Raw genomic sequence first — 15,309 nt, forward strand, 5'->3', positions numbered from 1 at the left:
GCAATAAGAAAAAAAGAGAGGCTGGTAGGAGTGAGTCAAGGAAACAAATAAGAAGAAAGAAAATATAGAATAAAAATATAATAAAATAACAAAAAATGGAAAGAGAAAACAAATGAAAACAAATAATGGTTTCACTTTTCACTTTACAAGAAAAAAAATGAAGTTGAATAGGAAGCAAATAATTAAGGAAGAGGTAGAAGTGGAGAACAAAAAAGTTAGAATATGAGAACAGGGCTCCAGAAAGACGTGTGAGAGACGAGGAAAAAGGCAGAGCAGAGAAACAAAGCACAGGAGAACAAGAGGCCGAGCAGGAAGAGAACAGAGAGAGGGGGAAAAGGAAGGATTAAAATCAAGTAGACTTACAGGTGCTGTTTTTCCACTCCTTTAAAAGCGACTGACTGAAAGCTGGAAGTGGCTGCAGGGAAGAAGAGAGCGGGAGAGAGAGAGGGGAGTCAGCTGAGGTCACTAGTTTCTCAAGGTAAAACTGGAAAGGAAATATAAAATAGAATTAATGCAAACGTACATACATCATTTATTTACTTTTCCATTTTTTATTTTGTAGTGTAGCAATGCCTGTGAAATAGCAATAGATAATTTAATAATTCAAGAATAAACAAATGTGCTGAAGGGCAGTGGAGCTCTAAAAAACAAGAATTACAAAAGAAAACGTCACAACCAGCATAGACACTAACATATTTGTTCGCACAAGTACTGTATACACACGCACACACACACACACACGCACACACACACACACACGCACACACACACACACAGTCTGTCATTATAATCTTGTGCTGTCACAGTTTTCAGCAGTGTGTCTATATGCTGTTCAACTGTATATGACCACATATAATGACACTGTAAGCGTGAGTTTGGATTACATTAAACCGATGATCCACCTCCAAAATAAAAGCTCTCTAGCACCATCTGTTGACAGGGACACTAAGATACATGTGCTGGGACACGACCTTAACAGACCTCCACCCGCTCAATAACGACATACTGAGATGGAGCAGTTTAAAAAATGTGAACATGAAGTAACATTATAGCTAACATAATATAGTTATTATAACTAACTAGTGATCTTCAGCAAATAATTCAGTGGTGCTTTAGTTAAGATAGAGGAACAGACACGGGGCAGGGAAAGCAGAGAGGTAACGAGGAATCATGTCTGTGTGAGGAGGTTTCTGCGTTATCAGAAGTATGCATTATGAAATGGTTAAATGGGGTTTTTGTACAAAATACGAGGCAATAAAAAGTAATAATAAGTAAATAATTATCCAATCCTATCAAACACTGCCAGTGTGTTATTTAAATGTACAGAAAACAAGTAAATAGAGTTCTTTGTTTCCATGGATCATGTAAGGAAGGAGGGCACCAGTGGAAAAATCTGTGTGTTTCATGGAAAAATATGGAGACGCAAAAGAAAAGAAATGAGGAAAAAAGTATCTGTCTGTCACCCACACGCATTCACGTCTCCAGGTCACCACGAGCTGCCTGTGCTCAGCGTACGAGGGTCAAAACTGAGCCGCTGAACAACAATAAACATGAGTATATTGTTCTTTACACTCTATTCTTTTCTTTGATTTTTATATTTTATTTAGTTTCATTTTTTCATCAAACATATTTCTTATTAGGAATGACAGTTTAAAGATAGAGGGTGACATATATTGAACTGATTATGAAGGATTTTATAAAAAAAAATTTATAACATTTTGAACATTCATAAAGTTAATGATTCAGAAATGACCCACTGGACCCATAAAATATATCACATCTTTATCATTAAATGACAGTTTAAAGATAGAAGATGCCTTTAATAACATCTGTAGCATTCAGCAGTATAGAAATTATAATGTTTAGTGATTGTCACACACGTGATTTAATTTAGAGGACAAAGAAAAAACACACACAAACACACCTCTAACTGTGATAAAGTTGTTATGCTGTGTAAAATGTAACGTGCTTAAGAAATAATTGAATAAATAAATAAAATAATTTAATAGTATCCATAATCACCAAAATCATTTTTATGAAATGATTAAATCATCATGCACAAGCTCTTAAATTGAAATCACATTTTTAATGTTGAAATATTATTATTCTCATTATTTTGCAAATTTACAGTTTTACAAAAAACTGTAAAAAAATAGTAAAGGAAAAAAACACAAGTTTTTTATTAAAAGTCCAAATTATAGCCATTTATGTAGATGCATGAATATAAATGTGTTTTAGTGTTTGAATGTTATGCCCAGTGTTCATGCTCAAATGTGAGTATACTTTAGTTTAATGAATAAGAATATTATGTCTCGTTCTAAACAAGTTTTTGACAGATTTCTAAAGTATTTGTGTCTTTTTGTTTTCGTAACAAGTGGTTTTATACATTTTTTTAGCATTCTACATAGAAACCAAATGCAATTTGCAAATCTCAGGAACTTATGAAATAAAATAAAATAAAATAATAAAATGATTCTCATAAACACAAAATATTCTCTATGGAACATAGAAAATATAAAAACATATATAAATATCTATATCTATCTATCTATAAATATATATATATATATATATATTATAAGTTGGGGCAGCAACATTTTAAAAAACCTTCTTTTAACAACAGGGAGTAAACATCTGGGAACTGAGGATTCCAGTGTTTTCCATTTTAAATGAGTTTTTGCTCCTAGAATGAGGCAACACTGAGTTATATTTACATACAGCTGTTTCTTTGGATGATAGAGCTGTAACACGTATTTGTCGATGGTATCTGTGCTCACAGCCAGTGATTTTGTGATGTTTCGGAGCCTCTGCACTTATTTCCATGACAGCATCGTGCCTATTTTTTATGCAGTGCTGCCCGAGGGCGCAGAGATCACGGGTACTGATTTTTGTTCTAGTCCTTTGCACACGGCTTTTACACTGCTGGCTTACATGTGTTTTCTACGATATAGAGTTTCACTATTAATTGTCTTGTCATGCTGCACAGCACTTTGATGAAAATTAGAACTACTGTTCATTATTTATGCAGCATTTTTAGAAAACATTTACTTTGCACCTGTGCATGTCCTAATTGCTCATCATCCTGTCCAGAATTGCCACAAAATCTTCACATCCAAACATCACAATGTTCCACATGTCGGACATATCACACTCCAATCTGTTTGGTTGAGAACTTTTCCCTTAATGGCGGAGTCCTTTTTTTATACTGAAATGTATAAAAAAAGAAAGAACAAAATGAACCAAAAAACAAGCAGATTAATATTAACAGGACCGAGCAGATGCACCAGTGCTGTCTATCCACTGCATGTCTTCTCAAAGTGAAGCTTAACCTTAGAAAAGCAAGGCTCACACACAGTACAGCTCTCAGATTTCAGCTCAATTTTTACAGAAGTGCTTGAGATCATGGAATAAATAATCACCCATTTACGTGGTAAATCAATAAATCCCACGTTGAGCAGGTGGATGCATGTTCCACCCAGATAAATGCACAGTTGTGATTCGTAGGCAATGAAATTAAAATCACTACCAAAGTTACATCTTCTTATGAATTAGGACAGTCTTTACAAATATTTGAAGCAGCAAGGTCCCCGTGACTTATCTACATTCAGAAGGCTTCAGATCAGCTGTCCAAGTTCAGATAAATGAATGGAAGTACTGACAGAAGGAGCTTTTGGTATCAACATGACAAGAGAGAAAGAACATCCTGAATTCATTCTATTTTTCACCCTATTTATTTATTTATTTTAAAAAAATAAATACAGCTTTGCCTTTTTTGGGGCAAATCTTGATGACATATATTAAGTAAAAAAAATGCACCTTGTATTAATCAATTCCTGAGAATGATTATGGATCAGAGAGTACGGAGCCCCAGGAGAAAAAGCACTTGTTATAAAATCCCACTGAGTAATCTGTTCTGATCTAAAGCAGATTGCATCAGCTTCTAAGGTGATAGATGAATAAAAACATACGTTTAGATAGGTGTCTCAGCATATTTACCAATAACTCATTCATTAACCTTTCTTCACCATCTAATCTGTGAAATGTATCATAAAGAAAGAACAAAATGAACCAAAGTACAGGCAGATTAATATTAATCGTGGTAGGAGCGAGCACATGCACCAGTACGATGTCTACCTACTGCATTTTTTCTCATTAAAGAAAAAAATGTCAGAGCAAAAACCTGACATTTCCTCTTCCTCCTATAATACCAGTCTTCCACACTCTTCGCTGCCCACTAAGAGTTTGCTGTTGGCAGCTGGCAGCTCAGTGTATGGCCTGTTAGTGAGCTCCTAGATATCACGAGGGAGGGGTTGGACTTGTACAGAAGCAAGAGACAGAGTCGGGGGAGCTTCACTGAGCTCCCCTCACCCCAACCCAGGCCTAATGGTGTGGAGCAGCCCCTTCACTCCTACTGCTCTCTAAGCATCAAAACTACAGGAAGAGAGTCAGGAGTCATGTCCTATTCTCAGTTCCACTCTGCTAAACCGGTGCAGGAATGCCGGTTTGAGCCCAAAGAAAGACAACACGTACGTTTATACATGCATGGGACTGCCACCTCTTGTGAAGCACAACTATGGAAGAGCTGTATGAGTTTTAGTTCCTTTGAGAAAAACACATTGTATTTGCAAGGGTTGTGTGTTCTAAGTGTGCGTGTGTGAGTCCCTCAGAGCAGGACATGGCTGCAATGACAGAAGTTTAATCCCTCTGGATTTCTGGGTTTGAGTTTAAACAAGAAAGCGAGTCGAAGCATAGTACACCCACTCTTTCAAGTCTTTACCCAACTGGAACTTCTGTCAAATAAAAACCTCTGTCCAATAAATACTACGGAGGAAGAAAGCCTCTGGCACCAGCTTTCCCCCGCTGTGAAAGTTTTTAAGAGGCAGCAGCGTAAGCCCTCTGCTGATATTGGCCTTTGATAAAAAATCAGTCGGGTCCAGCTGCTGTCGTTCGTCTCTGATATGATGGAGGTTTCTGCCTGACCATAGCTTGTGCTTTCATTCTTATTATTTTTATATGAGATATTGTGGCAAGAAAACTAATCATTTCACCGCTGTATGGAATTTAAATCCACATCCCGGTGTGAAACCGGCCTCCTTGTGCCGATCAATTCTTTTCCCCAATCCAATTTCCCAGGAATTATATTCATACTGAATGATAGAGCGTTGCACAACCAATACTAATGTTACGTGATGCTGCAAACATGTAGAGACTGCTGTTCTGTGGTAGTCGGTTGATGGATGACAGTGGAACAGTTTGACACGTATGGATATTAAGAAGCATCTGTCACTCATACACCCACAGGGAGTGAGTTTTTAAAGCTAGCAGGGACACACCACGAACACAGTACGTGAACATTTCAGAACTGAGAGAGTCCAAATGTTACATATATATAAAACAATGCTGAGCTGTTAGAGTCAGCAGTTCTACAAGAATATTTCATTACAATACAGTTTGAATGTTTCATATCTTCTCAGCAGAATATTTTCCATTTTCTGATGCAGTACAGCAAGCTGTAAGGATGATGAAATTCTGGGCAGTTGTCCTGTTTGCCTGTTTGTCTTCAGTACAGTTCAAGAAGAAAGGTAATAATAAACATACAGGTATGAAAGATTAGAGACAGAAGAGCGAATGAATGTACCTATGCAAATGAATGCAAACAGAGGTTGCTTTAACAACAATGTAAGCTTCCCTTAAAAAGAAATGTTTTTAAAGAGGTTTTACATTTAGAAACAGAACCTAGCCAATCAGCAGTTCAGAGAAGTTACAAAGCAATATCATTCATATGACATTATCACTACCACCTATTATATAAATAAAAACAAAACTGAAAAGAACAGACCAAGTACATGAGACTGAACTGAAATGCAAACACACACACTAATGAAAAATTCACAGCTTTATTTTCTTTTACTGTCCTGCTTATTCTAGAAAGAAAAACCAAAAAAAAACCCCCGTCAGTGACAGCCACAGGCGTGGCTTCCTCTCGCACAGTGTGAGCACAGCCTGAGGTTGGACGTTTGGCCTTCTATGGTTGTGAGCATACTGCCACCTAGAGGCACACTGGGAGGATACGTTCCTTAAGTGATACACAATGAAGGAAACGCTCGACATGGTCATGATGCTGGGCCTCAGAAAATGGTTAGAAGTGTTCAGAACTGTAGAATACTGGGACTAACACTAGTCAGTTCGTCTATGTGATGACACAACACTAACTATGTTACAAATTATAATTCCTAAAAGGGCAGGTTAAAAACTCCAATCGTTTCATTTGTGTCGCCATTTTCAAACCACTTTAGCTTTAGATTTAATAAACTGAAATAAACCCACACTGCAGATAAGACATCCAGGATATATATACATGTAGATATATAAATATTCACAAATGATTTTCCTCAATCACCCTTCCACCTCCCGTCTCTCTTAGCCAAGGTCACATGACAGAGACATAATGCAGTCATGGAGTAGCTGTTGATAATCAACATGATTCCTCTCTTTCTCCATCATTCTGTGTTTGAGCACTGTTTAATGACTCTGCTTAATTTCTCAGGGGAGAAACAGTAATAAGTGATCACTGACAAAAGGATTTCTTTGGAGACATTCACATTATCTCTGCTTGGTCACCCAGCTCAGCTTGTCTGTTTATGTTAGTCTGTCTGGCACTTCTTCACTGTAACATCCTGCACAATCTGTGTGCAGCAAATATTTGGATATTAACCAGTCAACTTCATTACAATAAAATGTCCTCCTGGCATTTTTATTTATGCTATTTTAAGACATCTACACAACCTAAACACTCGTGCTGAAACAGCGAACGCCAGTGTGTCATGGGGTTCTTCCATAATCCTCCAAATGACAGGTGCGACTGCTGCCCATGGATCCACACCCTTTAACCCTAACCTACCATAGAACCAAGTCCGCCAGAGTTTATATTATATTTTTACATGTTGTGGAGCCATTTTTGGGAGCATTTCAAGTTGCTATACATCAATACAACCATTATAGCCCAGATTTTAATAATATGTCTGTATTAAGTGCATAGTAACTACATAAATTGCAAAAAAGTGCAATAAACTACAAAAAAATTGAAAATCATTTTTGTTTTTTTAACATATATTTCTAGTTAGAGAAATTTAAGAGGCTTATCCCTCAAAACTGTAAATACAAAAAAGTTGCACAAAATAGTTTCCCACCACAGGAAATTTATTTTAAATGTCTTCATAGTTTTATTTTTGAAATACACCAATTTTTATACACTGCAGGAAAAACTAAAATAAATATTATAATGCAAATTTGCAAAAAAGCAGCATATGCATCAAAATAAACTATTTCCAGCAGTGCAATATGAGTCCTAAGCATCCCAGAAACGACACAGAAAGTCATACATAACTCAAACATAACATTTAAAAACACCAGTATAGGCTCATGAGGCCCTGTTGGTAAAAAACTACATTTCCGCAAAAATGACGTCACTTCCGGTTTCGGGCAGGTCATGGCGGACATGAGATAGTTCGCGCTGATGTCTATTCCAACATAGGGAGTGTTATGAACAGCTGATCGGATCGGCAAAGCATGTTTCTGGAATATTATGTTTTTGTTGCTGCAAGTGCTTTTTATGCAGTTTTTGCAAAGCTATATGTGGAAGGAAACTGTGACCGAGGACAAGCTGATGGCATAAGATGTAAGTACAACTCCTCCGGTTTCATATGCAAAAAAAAATATTGCGCTAGCTTACCTGGTTGCAGAGCTACCGGGATTTAAAAATAGTTAGCAAAGCAGAGCGTGCCCGCTCCCACCGGCTTTAAAGGGTTAAAAAAAAAGGATCTGCAGCCCATCTCCGACTGCCTGACAGACCCAGAAGACCCAGAAGCTCCTGTGCCAAGGCCCTAATACAGAGTTTTTTTTTAAAAAAATATTTAAAAATAACAGTAAGGAATTTTTAAGGTTTTTGTCGGTCAGTGTATACTACAGCCACACATCTTCAAGTCGATTAAGCAGAGCAATAAGTCAAATTATAAAAGCAGTGCCGTTTTGCACCTAATCAATGACTTATTCCAGCAACAGAACATCTTCAAGCCATGGATGAGTATGTTGCCTGCCTGCTGGCATATTCACTGTTACAGGATGATATCTGACATTTGAAACCGGACCATAGGAGCAAGAAAAAGCTTATCATGGAGTTTTATCAGAGTGGACCAACTAAGCACATGGCTTCTCTGTGGGCCTCCTGCTGTGGTAACAGCAGTTACTGCCCCTCCACTCAGTGCTCAGTACAGGCTTTTTCTTACTGCGACACCACACTCCCCTGCTCCGATTTAGCCACTGGAGGAGCCTCTGGCCAATGAGAGGTAGCCCATTCTTGGGGCTAAGCCAAAGTCCCAAGTGTGGCACATGCCCTGGGTCCTGGTAAAGAGCAGCAAGGTTAGTGCTAGACACACTCTTTGTCTACAAGCAGAGGCGATTTGGCTGGTCAACAAATTTTATTTACTGTAAAAAATCACAGATACAAAAACGTATCATTTCTGGTGTGGGACCACTCGAGTGACCAGTTCAGTTCTCCTGACCATGTGCTCCTGTGCAAGAAGATGTTTAAGGCACTGCCTCGGTCGCTACCAGAGAGATGCTACTCGGTCAGCTCAGTGACACTGAGGACTGTTGTTTCACCAAACTGATCAACAGACACCAAAACTGATCTCACCAAGACACTTCTCATAGTGGCCCACTCTCCACCGGACACTGCTGTGTCCCCTACTTGGGTCCTTCAACAATTCTCCTCCAGACTGCCTTTCTTTAGCAGAGACAGCTACACAGCTCGCTCCTGCAGAAGCAGCAGTTGGCACTTTTCTTGTTTGGGTACTGCTGCCGCCACTGCTGATCCTGCTGTCACTGCGCCAACTGTTGCACCTCAGCACTCACTTGCTACAATCCTCACTAACTGCTCATCATCTATCACTATCTTAAGGCCGCGTTTACCAATGGTGCTAGTTGTTGGCACCTCTATGGTCTGACAAATGAAGTGCATGATAGCTGTACAAACAGAGGCATGACACCGGATTGGAGATGATAAAGTGCTTATTCTGCGTCAACTGCCCATCTGGGTATAGGACTATGAATAAAATTCATAGTCTATAGTTCATAGTAATTCTAGGATTTCTACAGCTTAATGCCTAGAAAACCCTGTTAGCTATCCTTACTACGAGACAGACTTTTACCTGTTAATCTGCACAACCACTGTTTCATCACCACCATTCCTTTCCCAGTCTTAAGGTCTGCCACCTCCACTCTACCATTTCCGGAGAAAAATATTTCTTCACCTAGACTTAATAATCGAATTGCTGTGCAGTGTAAGCCTCTGCCTCTCCTGTAGTCATCGCCCTTTGTAATCGTAGAAAGTTTTATCTGATAAATTATTTATTCTTAACAATTCTTTAAAAATCCTACAATGATTTTCTTAAGTAATTTTCTAATTAGCCCTCATCTGTTGTTAAACTTGACAAGATAATTTTGTAGGTGACTTTGATTTGAATAATTAATTTAAATTCATGATCCCTTCAACATCCCCTGCAGACAGATTTCGGAGACAGACACTATCTCTACTTTTAAGATTACGCTTCAAACTTTCCTTTTTGCTAAAGCATATAGTTAGGGCTGGACCAGGTGACCCTGAATCCTCCCTCGGTTTACAGTGCAGTAGGTGTAGGCTGCTGGGGGATGATGAACTGAGTGGTTTTCTTTTTTCTTTAGTCACCTTTTCCACTCACTATGTGTTTCTACAGCTCTCTGCATTTAATCATTACTTAATATTAATCTCTGGCTCTGTTCCACAGCATGTCTTTTGTACTGCCTTCCTCCCCTCCCCCACAGCAGTTGTTGCCAAAGTGCTTGCTCATAGGGGGTCATATGATTGTTGGGGTTTCCCTGTATGTATTATTGTAGGGTCTACCTTAAGATATAAAGTGCCTTGAGGTGACTGGTGTTGTGATTTTATGCTGTATATATAAAAAAGTTGAGCTGAATTGAATCAAACTGTACAATCAGAGAATTTAACATAAGACATATTAACACACTGTTGTGTATTACTGGCTGCACTTAAAATGCTGGGGCTGACATAATACAGATATAACTCATTCCAGAATTCGGGGGCTACTACAGCCACGAAAAGAAATAAAAAGCTTAACTGTAGAGAGCTGCCCCAGCTTTCACTACTATTGTCTATTTTAAGAGCTGTGTCCATTTTCACTGCAAGGTTGGTAACAACTGGTTTGACACAGTATATGAGAGGACTACTCTGACGGTCGGACACCTGGGCCATTCTGTTCAAACATAATGATCTCTGTTTATTAAAATTTAATTCAAATGTAATTCAAATTTAAAAAATTCAGAGACAGCCATGCTGTGATGTCCTTGGGACATCCTGACGTAGGGCCAAGGGGGTTAGGGTCATTGTATTTTAATGGTTAAGTAAATCTGACAAAAGTAATGTGCACACGTCTGCGTGTCCCTGTTAGCTGAGGTAAGGCTGTCGTGGTCTGGCGACTCCATGTTTGTGTTTTTTTATTATTAATATTCTTCAGTGTAGTTCGTTTCTAGTGTTTTGTTCTGTTTCTGAGCCTCCCCTGTGTTCCTGGTGACATGTCTCTAGTGAAGGTGTAATTCTGTATTCTTGTTCTCCTTATTTTTCTCAGTGTATTATATGCTTAGTCCTGAGTCTTAGTCAGTGTCTTCCCTGTGTTCCACATCTAGTTACTTTTGTCTCCGTGTTTCATGTTTCCTCTGCTCCCGAGTCTGTCATGTTTCCACGTCTCAGTGTCAAGTCTGCGTCTGTTTCATGCTTCAGGTTTTATTCTGATAGTACGTGTCCTGTGTTCAGTATGCTGAGTTTTGCTTCTCGTTGTCTGTTTATGCTTGATTATTCCCAGCTGTGCTCCTCCTGTGTCTGAGTCCTTTGTTACTCCCTTGTGTATTTAATCCCTGTGTTTTCCTCTGTCTGTTGTCATGTTGTTAACAGTGTTGGGGAGTAACGGAATACATGTACCGCCGTTACGTATTTAAAATACAAAATATGAGTAACTGTATTCCGTTACAGTTACCGTTTAAAAAGGTGGTATTTAGAATACAGTTACTTTGTTGAAATAAATGGATTACACGGCGGTACTTCCCTGTTTCATATTGTGGCGGGTCAGGACTGTTTGGGTTTTGTTTGACAGCTATGTTCTGTTGTTCCAGGCGGCAGCGTTACGGTTGCCATGGTTACAGGGTGACGCTCTCGCTCTGTGTGTTTCCTGGGTGAGAGAGCGGCTTTTGTTGTTGTTGTTGTTGTGCTAAGCTAATAGGCAGAATGCTACAGGTATAGCTCTAAAGAATGTAGCATCATAGGCAGTGTAGTCCGTGCTGCAGGGAGAATGGACTGCCATACCCGTTATGTGTCTGTGAGTGAGGGAGGGAGAAAAAGGAAAAGTACGAGCTGTCATCGAGCAAAAAGAGCTGGAAGCATGTAAATATAATAATAACCACTGCAGCCAAGAAGAGAGCCTGACGAGCCCAGTTGTAAGTAAGCTATTAAGACTCGACTGTACACCGTGTTCGTGTTTTCCTCCAAAAACAATAAGTTCTGTTGGAGCAGCCTTTCAACGCCTCTCTCTGTCTCTCGCTAGCAAAGTTGACCCAGACAACAAAGTAAAGCTAGTTTTTGGCTACGAGCCCGACACAGAACCCACCGTATTAGCCAGAGGTCCCTTTACTACGGTTCGGAGCCGCGGACCTTCAGTAACAGTAATAAATCACAGCAATAGTACATTCATGTAGTTGTAAACAGCATGATAATATATTAAGTAATCCAAAGTATTCAGAATACGTTACTCTCATTGAGTAACGTAACGGAATACGTTACAGAATACATTTTGGGGCATGTAATCTGTAATCTGTAATGGAATACATTTTAAAAGTAACCTTCCCAACACTGGTTGTTAACCCTCATGTACCCACTCTGTGCTGTGTTTGATTCCTCCGAGCTCCTGGTCTTTCTTAGTTCTCTGTTTCCAGTGCAGTTTCCTTGTTTCCTAGTTTTTATTTCTAGTTTTTAGTTTTTGGTTTTGTTTTCTGTATTAGTGTTAGTGCTGTTTATAAGTGTTTATTTAGTGTCATAAACTTATTTAAAGGTAACTTAGAGGGGAGGATCAAATTGGGAAAGCCAGATTTGATTTGAGTAATAACTTTCTAATAGCTAAAAGGAGAGAGAGAGATTAAAACTGGCTAAATACAGCAGGAGTCATACAGGACAACACATTCATATTGCTAATAATTAAAACTTTGTCATACTGGAATTGTTTCAGCTAAGAACTCATCCTTAATAAACTCTGTTATATTTAGGTGGACGGCAAATCAAGGCACACAGACTCAAGCAATTGCTTCCAAGCTAAAATATATTCAGTTTAAAACTAGAGATACATGACAGGTGACAACAGTTAAATGTATTTTGAGAAACTGTGGCCCTTGACCAGTAACTGGTAAGTTAAAATATCAACACACAGAGGAAATCCAGCCTATGAGCCTCAATCCTGATCATTTCCTGATAACATTTACATTTACAATAATTGATTACACAGCAGTGGAGAGTAGACTTCATCACAGTAGATGTCTTTCTGAAAGCGCTGTAACTAAGTTTGAGAATATAATCCACCCACTGTTATCATCGTCAATGCCCTGTGACTTCATGAACTTCTTCACAAATAAAATTTTAATCATTAGAGAAAAAATTACCAATAATCATCCCACAGATGTAATATTATCTACAGCTACTCTTAGTACCATTGATGTTAAGTTAGACTCTTTTTCTCCAATTGATCTTTCTGAGTTAACTTCAATAATTACTTCCTCCAAACCATCAACGTGTCTTTTAGACCCCATTCCTACAAAACTGCTCAAAGGAGTCCTGCCATTAATTAATGCTTCGATCTTAAATATGATTACTAGGGCTGTTCGATATAACGATATATATCTGATGATGATATAAAAACGTCTATCGTTTCATTTTACACTATCGTTTGTGTCGTGGTGTCGCAAAATAAACTGTTTACAGCAATATTTTTATTATATATATATATATATATATATATATATATATATATATAACAGTCAGAGCTCTGTTGAGCCAACCATCCCTTTAACATTAACTAGTAATGACTTCATGAACTTCTTCACAAATAAAATTTTAATCAGTAGAAAAAATTACCAATAATCATCCCACAGATGTAATATTATCTACAGCTACTTTCAGTACCATTGATACTTATTTAGACTCTTGTTCTCCAGTTGATCTTTCTGAGTTAACTTCAATAATTACTTCCCCCAATCCCCGGGCCTCGGACTGGTACCGGTCCGTGAGTCGTTTGGTACCGGGCTGCGAGAGTTGAGGCTCAGGTGTGAAATGTATGGTTTTCAGGGTTATTTTGTTATCGCTTTTATCGTTAACTCAGTTTTCCTGGGTCTTTTCACGTGTGTTATGAATAAATCTTCTTTTTTCGGTACTAGTTTTATTTTGTTGTATTTATCCGCGATACCTTAAAGGCCGGTCCGTGAAAATATTGTCGGGCATAAACCAGTCCGCGGCACAAAAAAGGTTGGGGACCGCTGCTCCAAACCATCAACGTGTCTTTTAGACCCCATTCCTACAAAACTGCTCAAAGAAGTCCTGCCATTAATTAATTCTTCGATCTTAACTATGATCAACCTATCTCTAATAATCGGCTATGTACCACAGGCCTTCAAGCTGGCTGTAGTTAAACCTTTACTCAAAAAGCATCTCTAGACCCAGCAGTCTTAGCTAATTATAGGCCAATCTCCAACCTTCCTTTCATATCAAAAATCCTTGAAAGAGTAGTTGTCAAACAGCTAACAGATCATCTGCAGAGGAATGGTTTATTTGAAGAGTTTCAGTCAGGTTTCAGAGTTCATCACAGCACAGAAACAGCTTTAGTGAAGGTTACAAATGATCTTCTTATGGCCTCTGACAGTGGACTCATCTCTGTGCTTGTCCTTCTTGACCTTAGTGCAGCATTCGATACTGTTGACCATAATATCCTATTAGAGCGATTAGAACATGCTGTAGGTATTACAGGTACTGCGCTGCAGTGGTTTGTATCATATCTATTTAATAGTCTCCAGTTTGTGCATGTAAATGGAGAGTCCTCTTCACACACTGAGGTTAATTATGGAGTTCCACAGGGTTCGGTGCTAGGACCAATTCTGTTTACATTATACATGCTTCCCCTAGGCAGCATCATTAGAAGACATAGCATACATTTACACTGCTATCCAGATGACACCCAGCTCTATCTGTCCATGAAGCCAGATAACACACACCAATTAGTTAAACTGCGGGAATGTCTTAAAAACATAAAGACCTGGATGGCCGCTAACTTTCTGCTTCTTAATTCAGATAAAACTGAGGCCCTGAAAAGCTTAGAAATATGGTATTTAACCAGATTCTTACTCTGGATAGCATTACCTTGGCCTCCAGTAACACTGTGAGGAACCTTGGAGTCATTTTTGACCAAGAATATGTCCTTCAATGCGCATATTAAACAAATATGTAAGACTGCGTTCCTCCATTTGTGCAACATCTCCAAAGTTATAAATATCCTGTCTCAGAGTGACGCTATTTCATACTTTTTATGAAATAAAAAATATATAAATGAAAACTTATGAAATGTCTATATACAATCTATATACTGAAAAGCTAAATAATAAAAAGGGTAATACTGTTAACTGATCATTTTGATTGACAGTTTACTTTGTTATGCTTTGTCTGTGAAGGTTCTCAGTCATCCTGGTCATCGTAGTCAAAGGAGCTTGCAAAGAAAAGCGTCTGGACTTCTTTAAGTTGCTTGAAGACGTTTCACCTCTCATCCGAGAAGCTTCTTCAGTTCTAAGGTCAAATGGTGGAGAGTCCCAGATTTAAACCTGTTATGCTTTGTTTGTCAACTGGGCTGTGATACTACATTGTCTATCCCTCATCATTCACACTAACAGCTCATTTATATGACAGTAAACAGTCTGTGTTACTTGTGCCCTGTCAAACAACAGATCCTTAACTTTTTTCCTCACTATGATCACTTGAGTCTTATTGAGTCTTACTAATACAAGTGATTGGGTGGAATGAATGTTCAAGGCTGTTAACAATAGCGTCTCTTGCAAAACTCAGTCGTGGTTTCCTATAACATAACAACGCTCTTTTACATAGGTCTTAGTGCGTGAATTATGTATTATAATAAATGAACTGGTACCATGCTTTTCCATGCTGAACACTCAAAG

At 38.4% G+C, this 15,309-nt stretch overlaps 1 protein-coding gene across 5 annotated transcripts in view; it reads right to left on the reverse strand.

Moving 5' to 3' along the window:
- Positions 1-15,309, reverse strand: part of tenm3 (teneurin transmembrane protein 3) — a 796,285-nt gene that overhangs the window by 659,458 nt on the left and 121,518 nt on the right. For 4 of the 5 annotated variants that reach the window (XM_085163562.1, XM_085163566.1, XM_085163567.1 and 1 more), the window contains exon 2: positions 364-415. The gene's annotated coding sequence lies outside the window, so the exon portion shown is untranslated. Of the gene's footprint in view, positions 1-363; positions 445-15,309 lie in introns of those variants that run through there. The other variant, XM_085163563.1, reaches the window with a different exon arrangement.

This window comes from Neolamprologus multifasciatus, chromosome 6 (assembly GCF_963576455.1).
Source record: "Neolamprologus multifasciatus chromosome 6, fNeoMul1.2, whole genome shotgun sequence".
In the NCBI taxonomy this organism is placed as follows: domain Eukaryota; kingdom Metazoa; phylum Chordata; class Actinopteri; order Cichliformes; family Cichlidae; genus Neolamprologus; species Neolamprologus multifasciatus.